The 12829-nt window shown below is 42.6% G+C and overlaps 1 protein-coding gene across 3 annotated transcripts in view; it reads left to right on the top strand.

Annotated features, from left to right (window-relative positions):
• LOC135102781 (mitochondrial enolase superfamily member 1-like) overlaps positions 1-12829 on the top strand; it is a 51992-nt gene that overhangs the window by 25096 nt on the left and 14067 nt on the right. The window lies entirely within an intron of this gene.

Raw genomic sequence — 12829 nt, 5'->3', positions numbered from 1 at the left:
CCTTTCTGACCGTTCTATTGCTGCTGTGGTAGACGGTCGCTGTTCTTCTCCTAAATCTATTAACAGTAGTGTTCCTCAGGGTTCTGTCCTGTCACTCTCTCTCTTATTATTATTCATTAATGAGTTTCTAAACCAAATTTCTTTGTCCTATCCATTCCTACGCTGATGATACCACCCTGCACTTTTCCTCGTCTTTTCATAGACATCCAACCCTTCAGGAAGTAAACTATCGTAACCCTCCTCCTTACCTTTAAGGGAAGGCAGAGGCTCGCAGGAACAGCACTACTTTTTTATATAACAAACACTACACGGTTTAAATCCAGGTAACCAAGAGTTAAGGCCAGGGTTCTCACAGTGGGGTAAGCCACAAACGCAGTCCAGAAACGTTAACACTATTTATTAACCAGTAATCAACACATTCCAACGATACACGCAGGCAATGAAAGACCAGAATTCCACCACTTATTAAAACATCGAGTGACCTTTCAATAAATCTTGACGTTACTATTCACTTTACTTTAGCAAGATTTTATCGACCAACTCAGGTCATTCAGTAGCATATAACATGTAAGGACACACTTGACATAATTACATAAAAGAATAATCAAATGTAAAATTGAAATATTAGCACTACATTCGAAGTGCCACAAAAATATTAAAATCATTCATCAAGATTCAGCATTATATTAACACATGGAAAATGACATAAAATATATGGGGACCACAGTACACTGAAACAACATATTAAATCGAGACACGCAAGGCACTTAGGAAAAATCTTCTAAGTATTACTTATGACCAAGACGAGGCAGAGAACGACTGGAAACTTCATGATGCTGTCGAATGGGAGTCTAGTTAGCTCTGAGAGAATCGTTCCCTACTTCGCCTTTTATTCCATTTTGACGACGGCAACCTCGACCTATGTACATTGCTATCTACTACTACATAAGGAGTTATCCTTAAGGTTCAAAATCTAACTAGTTAGTACACTCATCTCTTCCTTCACTCCACACGATCACCAGGATACTTATACTTCACTGTAGGTGCGTAAGAAACATGTCTCGTAGGGAGTCTATGGTTAACCACCTTTACACGCGAACATATATGGTTTTTCTATGTCTTTCTAGCTCATGCATTACTGAAGTTAAAAGTGGGTTACTGTTTTGTGTTTTGTGAGGTCAATAGCTGTAAGGTAACTTGATCACAAAATTGATTGCGAATAGGTTAGGTCCATTAACTACATGGCCTTAGTCACCTTTACTCGGCGCTCGGGTGCCTCGGCATCAGGGCAGGCACAGTCCTGTTCGTGTGACCAGGGGTGCCGTAAGTCTCACGAGGGGTCACGGCGGTGACTAGTGACCTCTGGGGCAATGCTTTAGGCCTGGGTGCCTTGGCGACAACACACCCTTGGCTTGGCTACGACAAAACATTTCACACAGGGAAGCCATAGAACGTCTGACTTCTGATCTTTCTAAAATTTCTGATTGGGGCAGAGCAAACTTGGTATTCTTCAATGCCTCAAAAACTCAATTCCTCCATCTACCAACTCGACATAACCTTCCAGACAACTATCCCCTCTTCTTCAATGACACTCAGCTGTCCCCCTCTTCTACACTGAACGTCCTTGGTCTGTCCTTTACATATAATCTGAACTGGAAACTTCACATCTCATCTCTAGCTAAAACAGCTTCTATGAAGTTAGGTGTTCTGAGACGTCTTCACCAGTTTTTCTCATCCCCCCAGCTGCCAACTCTGTACAAGGGCCTTCCTTATCCGTCCATGTATAGAGTATGCTTCACATGTCTGAGGGGTTCCACTCATACCGCTCTTGTAGACAGGGTGGAATCAAAAGCTTTTCGTCTCATCAACTCCTCTCCTCTAACTGACTGTCTTCAGCTTCTCTCTCATCTCCGCAATGTTGCATCTCTAGCTGTCTTCTACCGCTATTTTCATGTTAACTGCTCTTCTGGTCTTGCTAACTGTATGCCTCCCCTCCTCCAGTGGCCTCGCTGCACCCCTATTCTGTCCACCTCTCTAATGCAAGAGTTAACCATTATTCTCAATCATTCATCCCTTTCTCTGGTAAACTCTGGAACTCCCTGCCTGTTTCTGTATTTCCACCTTCCTGTGACTTGAATTCCTTCAAGAGGAAGGTTTCAAGGCACTTATTACCGCCAGCAGGCGGCGAAGGTTGTTCCAGACCCACATGATGACACGAATCGTTTATTGAATCCGACTGAATCCAGTCAAAACCTGAAGACATACATTAATGATCATAGACAGTATTTTATATGAATAATTTTGTAATACAGGTATGATTCTGCACGTTACTTATAGGGTAATGTATTCTTATACAGACAGTTGTTAAACTTATGTGTTTGGGTCTTGTGGTAATCGTTAAGTAACGCGCATGCCCTTTCTAACAGGTGTTCTAGGTAGGTCTATCTACTTGTCTGTGCACCAACACACGTCCTCCCTGCATGAATGTTCTCAGCAAAGTGTCCCTATCGTCCTCAGTTACTGCCTGGGTTCCTAACCTGTCCATCGTTATCCATTAGCGACAGCGATAAAGCCGACCTCATCTTAGTCTCATGTCATAACAAGCATCCTTCCTCTCCTTACATCAACAATACCTCAGCACCGATCGTACAAGGAATTCGCTGACTTAGGCCTCGTCTTGGTCCTCGCCCTGGCCTCCAGATCCTTTCCTTTCTCATTAACAAACTCACTTGCACAACAACTTCTTTCACCTGCTTGGCAGTAACACTCCCACTGTCAGGCTTCGTCCGAAATTCACATATTACGTAAACTCACGTAGTCCCTCCCAGCGTCACCCAACAGAGTTCGTAACCGGTGGCCTCTTTCTCAGCGGTGAAGGGGTTAGAGTTGTGCACACGATCTTTCTCCATAGCAGATAGCAGATAAGTCTCTTCACCTGATTGGCTGACTGACAATTCAATGTAATCAATACCTGAACTAGACAATGGCACGTGGTGGGAGAGCAATTACGTTAGTGTAAAAAACCCTGACATTTACGTTATGGTGCAAGCTGTGGGAAAAAGCATCCTTCCTCTTCTTACATCAACAGTACCTCAACACCGATCATACAAGGAATTCACTAACTTAGACCTTGTCTTGGTCGTCGTCCTGACCTCCTGGTCCTTTCCTTTCTCATCAACAAACTCGCTTGCACAACAACTTCTTTCACTGAAGAACACTTATCCTTCAATTTTTGACTACCGCTTTGGACCCTTTTCTGGGACTGGCATCTCAGTGGGCTTTTTTTATTTATTGGATTTTTGTTGCCCTTGGCCAGTGTCACTCTTACATAAAAAAAAAAAAAAAAAGAAATAGCCTTTAACTTTGCTATCCTTCACGACCTAGAGCAACTGGTGCAACACCCTACTCGTATTCCTGAGCGTCTTGGGGATACACCTAACATTCTTGACCTTTTCCTAATTTCTAATCCTGCTTATTCCGTTACTCTATCTTCTCTGTTGGGCTCCTCCGATCACAATATCTTATATGTATCTTGTCTTATAGCTCGAATATTTCCTCAGGATCTCCCAAAGCGGAGGTGCCTCTGGCGCTTTGTGTCTGCTAACTGGGGGGACATGAGAAGGTATTATGCTGATTTTCCTTGGAGTGACTACTGCTTCCGTGTTAGAGACCCGTCTCTGTGTGATGATGTCATAACAGAGGTGATAGTGTCTGGTATGGAGGTGTACATTCCTCACTCTTTGTCTCGACCTAAACCATCCAAACCTTGGTTTACCATAGCCTGTCCTCGTGGTAATCGTGATAAAGAGGTGGCTCACAAAAAGTACTTGAGCCTTCCATTACCTGAATCTGCCTAGAATCATGCCAGGCCTGTTCTCCAACTTGCCAAAAACTCCTTCATTAATAGAAAGTGTCAAAATCTTTTAAGATCAAACTCCCCTCGTGACTTCTGGCATCTACCCAAAAACACCTCCATTAATTTTGCTTCTTTATCTTTCCCTCCTTTATTTCAACTTCATGGCACCATTGCTATCTTATCCATTTCTAAAGCTGAACTGTTCGCTCCAACCTTTGCTAAAAACTCTACGTTGGGTGATTCAGGGCTTGTTCTTCCCTCTCCTCCACCCTCTGACTACTTCATGCTATCCATTACGATGCTTCGTAGTAATGATTCCATGCACTCGCTGGCCTAAACCCTCCAGTAGCTTATGAACCTGATGGGGTCCTTCCTATTATTCTCCAAAAATGTGCCTAGTTAAACTCTTTCAACGGCTTCTATCCTTGCTTCTGTAACTTCATCTCAAGTTTCCCTTCTGACCATGGTATTGCTGCTGTGGTAGACGGTCACTGTTCTCCTAAATCTTTAAACAGTGATGTTCCTCAGGAATCTGTTCTGTCACCCACTCTCTTTCTATTATTCATCAATGATATTCTAAGCCAAACTTCTTGTCCTATCCACTCCTATAGTGATGATACCACCCTGCACTTTTCCACGTCTTTTCGTAGGTGTCCAACCCTTCAGGAAGTAAACAGTTCACACAGGGAAGCCACATAACGCTTGACTTTTGATCTCTCTAAAATTTCCTATTAGGGTAGAGCAAACTTGGTATTGTTCAGTGCCTAAAAATTCAACCTCTCCATCTATCAACTTGACACAACGTTCCAGACAACTATCCCTTCTTCTTCATTGACACTCAACTGCCCCCTTCTTCTACAATGAACATCCTTGGTCTGTCCTTTACTTATAATCGAAACTGGAAACTTCACATCTTATCTCTAGCTGAAGCAACTTTTATTAGTTGGGCATTCTGAGTCGTCTCCACCAGTTTTTCTAATACCCTGAGCTGCTAACCCTGTACTGGGACCTTATCCGTCCATGTACGGAGTATGCTTCACATGTATGGCAGGTTTCACTCATACTGCTCTTTTAGACAGGGTGGAATCAGAAGCTTTTCACCTTATTCACCCTTTCACCTTATTCACCTCCCCTCTAACTGATTGTCTTCAGCCTTTTTCTCATCGCCGCAATATTGCACCTCTTGCTGTCCTTTACTGCTGTATTCATGCCAATTGCTCTTCTGATCATGCTAACTGCATGTGTCTCTTCCTCCTGCGGCCTTGCACCACAAGACTTTCTTCTTTCTCTAATCTCTGTTCTGTCCAAGAGTTAACCAGTATTCTCAATCATTCATCCATTTCTCTTGTAAACGCTGGAACTCCCTGCCTGCTTCTGTATTTCCTCCTTATTATGACTTGAGGGAAGTTTCAAGACACATCCTGTGATTTTTTACTACCGCTTTCGACTGTGTTCTGGGACAGGCATTTCAGTGGACCTTTTTTTTTCATTGCAGTTTTGTTGCCTTTTTGCCAGTGGCCCTCCTACATAAAAAAAAAAAAAAAAAAATCTGCTCGTACTGAAACCAATATACATTGCCAACAGTCCCATTTCAGTTTCGGCTCGATCATCACTAAATCTAAGTAAACTGCAATGACAGTTGCTTAAGTGAAGCGGAGCAATTGTGAACATCATTAGAATGCATTTTCAGTAACATTATGCTCATTATCGGTGATTGTGAGCGGAACATTGTGTGGTTCAGATCCAAGCAGAAAATGTTCTATGACCATATGCGCTATGTGAATCAAATTGTGAAAAATGTTACGATGCGAAGTTCAACGCGCTCCATTGAGCTCTTGAGCCGTCATTTGTTTACAGATTGGCAGTTACTCGTTCACCATCGGATTGATAATGTATGTGCTGCTTAGAAGAAGAAGTAGTTAGAAGAAGTAATTAACATGATAATGATCATGATAATAGTGATAATGATGATAATTAAACATCTATCTATCTATCTACATCATTGAGGTGAAAATAAAGATGATACAACAACACCATTGCTACAACAATAAGAGCAACACAGCAACAACAACAACAACTACAACAACAACAACAACAACAACAACAACAACAACAACAACAACAACAACAACAACAACAACTACTACTACTACTACGACTACTACTACTACTACTACTACTACTACTACTACTACTATTACTACTACTACTACTACTACTACTACTACTACTACTACTACTACTACTACTACTACTACTACTACTTTTTTTTTTTATGTACGAGGGACCCTGGCCAAGGGCAACAAAAATCCAATAAAAAAAAATGCCCACTGAAATGCCAGTCTCATAAAAGGGTCAAAGAAGTAGTCAAAAATTGATGGATAAGTGTCTTGAAACCTCCCTCTTGAAGGAATTCAAGTCATAGGAAGGTGGAAATACAGAAGCAGGCAGGGAGTTCCAGAGTTTACCAGAGAAAGGGATGAATGATTGAGAATAATGGTTAACTCTTGCGTTAGAGAGGTGAACAGAATAGGGGTGAGAGAAAGAAGAAAGTCTTGTGCAGCGAGGCCGCAGGAAGAGGGGAGGCATCAGTTAGCAAGATCAGAAGAGCAGTTAACATGAAAATAGCGGTAGAAGACAGCTAGAGATGTAACAAAGCGGCGGTGAGAGAGAGGCTGAAGACAGTCAGTTAAAGAAGAGAAGTTGATGAGACGAAAAGCTTTGATTCCACCCTATCTAGAAGAGCAGTATGAGTGGAACCCCCCCCCCAACATGTGAAGCATACCCCATACATGGACGGATAAGGCCCTTGTACAGAGTTAGCAGCTGGGGGGGTGGGAAAAACTGGCGGAGACGTCTCAGAACACCTAACTTCATAGAAGCTGTTTAAGCTCGAGATGAGATGTGAAGTTTCCAGTTAAGATTAAACGTAAAGGACAGACCGAGGATGTTCAGTGTAAAAGAGGGGGACAGTTGAGTGTCATTGAAGAAGAGGGGATAGTTGTCTGGAAGGTTGTGTTGAGTTGATAGATGGAGGAATTGAGTTTTTGAGGCATTGAACAATACCAAGTTTGCTCTGCCCCAATCAGAAATTTTAGAAAGATCAGAAGTCAGGCGTTCTGTGGCTTCCCTGCGTGAAATGTCGTCTATGAAAAGACGTAGGAAACTGCAGCGTAGGAGTGGATAGGACAAGAAGTTTGGTTTAGAAGATCATTAATGAATAATAAGAAGAGAGTGGGTGACAGGACAGAATCCTGAGGAACACCACTGTTAATAGATTTAGAAGAACAGTGACCGTCTATCACAGCAGCAATAGAACGGTCAGAAAGGAAACTTGAGATGAAGTTACAGAGAGAAGGATAGAAGCCATAGGAGGGTAGTTTGGAAATCAGAGCTTTGTGCCAAACTCTATCAAAAGCTTTTGATATGTCCAAGGCAACAACAAAAGTTTCACCCAAATCTGATGACCAAGACTCAGTAAGGAAAGCCAGAAGATCACTAGTAGAGCGGCCTTGACGGAACCCATACTGGCGATCAGATAGAAGGTTGTGAAGTGATAGATGTTTAAGAATCTTACTGTTGAGGATAGATTCAAAAACTTTAGATGGGCAGGAAATTAAAGCAATGGGACGGTAGTTTGAGAGATTAGAATGGTCACCCTTTTTAGGAACAGGCTGAATGTAGGCAAACTTCCAGCAAGAAGGAAAGGTAGTTGTTGACAGACAGAGCTGAAAGAGTTTGACTAGGCAAGGTGCAAGCATGGAGGCAGAGTTTCGGAGAACAATAGAAGGGACCCCGTCAGGTCCATAAGCCTTCCAAGGGTTTAGGCCAGCAAGGGCATGGAAAACATCATTGCGAAGAATTTTAATAGGTAGCATGAAGTAGTCAGAGGGTGGAGGAGAGGGAGGAACAACCCCAGAATCGTCCAAGGTAGAGTTTTTAGCAAAGGTTTGAGCGAAGAGCTTAGCTTTAGAAATAGATGTGATAGCAGTGGTGCCATTTGGTTGAAATAAAGGAGGGAAAGAAGAAGAAGCAAAGTTATTGGAGATATTTTTGGCTAGATGCCAGAAGTCACGAGGGGAGTTAGATCTTGAAAGGCTTTGACACTTTCTGTTAATGAAGGACTTTTTGGCTAGTTGGAGAACAGACTTGGCATGGTTCCGGGCAGAAATATAAAGTGCATGAGATTCTGGTGATGGAAGGCTTAAGTACCTTTTGTGGGCCACCTCTCTATCATGTATAGCACGAGAGCAAGCTGTGTTAAACCAAGGTTTGGAAGGTTGAGGTTTAGGTTTAGGTTTCGAGAAAAAAGTGAGGAATGTACGCCTCCATGCCAGGCACTATCACCTGTAATGCACTCAGCACACAAAGACGGGTCTCTGACATGGAAGAAGTAGTCATTCCAAGGAAAATCAGCAAAATATCCTCTCAGGTCCCCCCAACTAGCAGAGGCAAAACGCCAGAGGCACCTTCGCTTACAGGGGATCCTGAGGAGGGATTGGAGTGATAGGACAAGATACAGATATGAGATTGTGATCGGAGGAACCCAGCGGAGAAGAAACGGTGACAGCATAAGCAGAAGGATTAGAGGTCAGGAAAAGGTCGAGAATGTTGGGGGTATCTCCAAGACGGTCAGGAATACGAGTAAGGTGTTGCACCAATTGCTCTAGGTCGTGGAGAATAGCAAAGTTGAAGGCTAGTTCACCAGGATGGTCAGTGAAGGGAGAGGAAAGCCAAAGCTGGTGGTGAATATTGAAGTCTCCAAGAATGGGGATCTCTGCAAAAAGGAAGAGGGTCAGAATGTGCTCCACTTTGGAAGTTAAGTAGTCAAGGAATTTCTTATAGTCAGAGGAGTTAGGTGAGTGGTATAGAGCACAGATAAATTTAGTTTGAGAGTGACTCTGTAGTTGTAGCCAGATGGTGGAAAACTCGGAAAATTCAAAAACGTGGGCACGAGAGCAGGTTAAGTCATTGTGCACATAAACGCAACATCCAGCTTTGGATCGAAAATGAGGATAGAGAAAGTAGGCGGGAACAGAAAAGGGGCTACTCTCAGTTGCCTCAGACACCTGAGTTTCAGTGAGGAAAAGAAGATAAGGTTTAGAAGAGGAGAGGTGGTGTCCTACAGATTGAAAATTAGATCTTAGACCGCGAATGTTTCAGAAGTTAATGAAGAAAAAGTTGAGGGGGGTGTCAAGACACTTAGGATCGTCGAGAGAAAGGCAGTCCGACCTGGGGACATTTATGGTCCCCTCCCCAGATCGGGACTCCAAGGCTGGTGTAGGAATCGCCATGATAATTTTGAAATTTTTGAGTGAAGGGTGTGTGTGTTATTAGGTGCTTGTAGTTTTGTATCAAGGAAGAGAGTTGTCTTTAGAGGCCAGGCTGTGACTGCCCCCTTGTGTTGTGAGACACAAAGGGAAACATTCAGTGAGGTCACAGCTAGGGTTAATGATGAGTTCACAGCACCCCCTGAACAGTGCTTTAGACCTCACTGGGAGTAATTATCGTTTCGGCAGGTGTCTACTGCCTCCTCCTTATAGGAGGAGGAGGCACCATCACCACCACCAGCACCATGTAGAGGTGGTTGCTGGCCGGGTCAGATCACGGCCAGGGCTGGCGTCCGGATGACAGAGGGTGAGGGTTGACCTCACTCCATACACTCCATATGGTGATAGGCAAGGTGGCAGGAGGTTGGCGTTAGGTCTTAGGGGAAAGGCGCGCCATGGAATGTCGGCGGCAAGGGTGTAGGCGTGTGTCCCCACACCAGCACAATGCTCGGCCACGCTTCTAGGCATGCCCTCATGCCTACAAAACATATGGGGTAATGCAAGGGCAATGAAGCACATAATTCTCATAATAACGATGCACTTATCTGTGTAAGATACATGATGTATGCACTAGAGCCAATCGCAAGGCTCACAGAACGAAGACGTCAGAAAAATTAGTACACAATGGCGAATCACAAAACTCACTTACCAAAGACGTCGGAAAAGAGAGCGCAGTGGCCAAACACAAAACTCACACAAGTGAATCACAGGCCAAGAAAAACTAGACAACACTAGAGGCCATAAAACAAGAGAACAAGGCGTTTCTATGCCACATAAATTGCAAAATAAAAATGTACATCAAAAATCATAACACTGCACTGATAATGCACATGATAGCAATAAAATCTTCGTGTGGTGGATCGTGGCAGATATGCACTGGAATCCATGAGCAGTAAAGACCACATGGACAGGAACACCAAAACTTGCAGATGTGAACACTGACAGCACGAGATCCAAAGTCTTAGAACGACGGGATCATCAGCAAAGCAGTCGAGTTGTGTCGGTGACAGCTTAAAAAAGTCCAGACTTGAAACAGGGATGGCGTTGTTGACGGCTTGAAGTCGTACAGGCACAAGCTGGCAAGGCAGGCTTGGCATAAAAAGCTTGAAAGAGGCCCTAAAAGCAGCTTGAAGAAAGCACCGTAGACATGTAGTAGTGTAGCAATTTGCGTCGTTGACGGCTTAGCAGAAATGCGTCGGTGACGACTTAGCAGGTTACCCAGAGGCGATGAAGGTAGCTGGAGTAGCTGGTGATGAGCAGGAAGGATAGTGGGCCAGGAGAACTGGGCGTCGACTCATCCACCGCGATCACCATTTTTATGTACTAGTTAAATCTGGTTCCAGTATTGAGTATAGGTGACCAAAGAAAAACAGTTGTAAAAATCAGCTGCCATATATTGATGTAATAAAACTATACAGAAGTAAATAATGAAGTGAAGTTGCAGCGGGTTGCACGTCCACCTGCGAGGCCTCGGTGGACGTGACTGGGCATGTCCACCAGCATGGCTGGACGGAGACTGTCCGGGTCAGGTCAAGGTCAGGGCTTGCGTTCGGAAGACAAAGGGTGTGGGTTGAGCTCACTCCACATGGTGATATGCAAGGTGTCCGGAAGCTGGCATCAGGTCTTAGGGGAAAAGCGCGCCATGGAATATGAACATAAGAACATAAGAAATAAGGGAAGCTGTAATAAGCCACCAGGCTTACTTACACATGGCAGTCCATGTATGAAATATACTTACCTATTTCCACCTATCATCCCCATCCATAAATCTGTCTAATCTTCTCTTAAAGCTCCCTAATGTCTTAGCACTAATAACATGATTACTGAGTCCGTTCCATTCATCTACCACTCTATTTGAGAACCAATTTCTTCCTATCTCTTTCTAAAACCTTTATAAATCTTCAAGCTTGAACCCATTATTTCTTGTTCTGTCCTGGTTGCTGATCCTAAGAATTTTGCTTACGTCCCTCTTATTATAACCCTTATACCACTTAAAGACTTCTATCAGGTCCCTTTTTAACCTACGTCTCTCTAAAGAATGTAAATTTAACAGCTTCAATACTGTTCCCTGTGGCACCCCACAAACTACATGACCCCACTCGGATTTAGAGCCGTTTACTACAACTCTGTCGCCTGTCTCTTAGCTATGACCTTATCCAGCCTAACACCTTCCCATCTATCCCATGTACCCTAACCTTTCTCAGGAGTCTCTGATGGGGTACCGTGGGCGGGAAGGGTGTGGGCGTGTGTCCCTCCCACCAGCACAAGCAGCAGCAGCAGCAGCAGCAACAGTAGTAGTAGTAGTAGTAGTAGTAGTAGTAGTAGCAGTAGTAGTAGTAGTAGTAGTAGTAGTAGTAGTTATTATTATTATTATTATTATTATTATTATTATTATTATTATTATTATAATGATAATAATGATAATAATTATCATTATTATTGTTTAATAATAATAATAATAATAATAATAATAATGATAATAATAATAATAATAATTATCATTATTATTATTATTATTATTATTATTATTACTATTATTATTATTATTATTATCATTATTATTATTATTGCCATTACTGTTACACTACAACACCACCACCAGAAGCAGGAGTGCTACCAGTGGAGAGCATGGGAATAACAAACAATGGCAGCATTTTTTATCTTTTTTATTTAATATCCATATATCCATATATAACATCCATATGTTTAATATCCATAGTCAGTAACATCGAGGAGACCACTTTTAACCTTTTGAATAATTCCTTTCTACGTCGTTGCCTCTCTCTCCCGTCTGCTATATTGATGCCTTTGTGGATGGTAAAAATCTTCCTGACTTTCTGACCTTCGCATTCTAAGGAGGAACTAACCACACTGGAGGACGCTGCACTAAAACTTAAGCCACTAAACACAAACTCCGTGACGCAGATTATGGAGGGTGAGTGCGCTTTGATGCTGCAGCTCGTGGCGTGATACTCGTGAAGGACTACATGCTCATGTATTTTGTTGCAATAAAAGGAGAGGAGGAAAGAGACAAGAAAAATGGTATATACAAGCAAGTAAGCTAAAGTTATATTGCAACATGAGGAAGCTATAAAAAATGTAGGTTTCATGTGTTCTAAAACCATCGAGAATGGTGTTACGTTTTCTGTTAACAGTCCACTACTTCACTACAACACGATGGTACATTTTCCTGACTATGATGTACTCGTCTCTATTCTCAGCTGCCGGGCGTCTTTGCCTGTAAAGAGAGAGAGAGAGAGAGAGAGAGAGAGAGAGAGAGAGAGAGAGAGAGAGAGAGAGAGAGAGAGAGAGAGAGAGAGAGAGAGAGAGAGAGAGAAACGAACAACGAATGTGCGTAGAATTTTACCATGAATAGAGCTAAACAAGTTTTGAGACATGAAACGATGGATAAATAGTTTGGGGAGGATGCAAAAAAAAAAAAAAAAAAAAAAAAAAAAAAAAAAAAAACATATATATATATATATACATAAGAGTGATCATAGGAGAGTTGTGTGGTGAAGCTGAAATTGCAGCTAGGCCATCAAATAATTTCTACTCTGTGTTCAAACATGAGAGTGGTTATAGTGCAGTCTGTGTCACGTGTTGACACCTGAGCAGAATAATATCGCACAAGTGACAAACT

The sequence above is a fragment of the Scylla paramamosain genome, chromosome 8 (assembly GCF_035594125.1).
Source record: "Scylla paramamosain isolate STU-SP2022 chromosome 8, ASM3559412v1, whole genome shotgun sequence".
In the NCBI taxonomy this organism is placed as follows: Eukaryota; Metazoa; Arthropoda; class Malacostraca; order Decapoda; family Portunidae; genus Scylla; species Scylla paramamosain.
The sequence above is the reverse complement of the archived record's forward strand: the minus strand, read 5'-3'. Positions and strand labels throughout refer to the sequence as shown.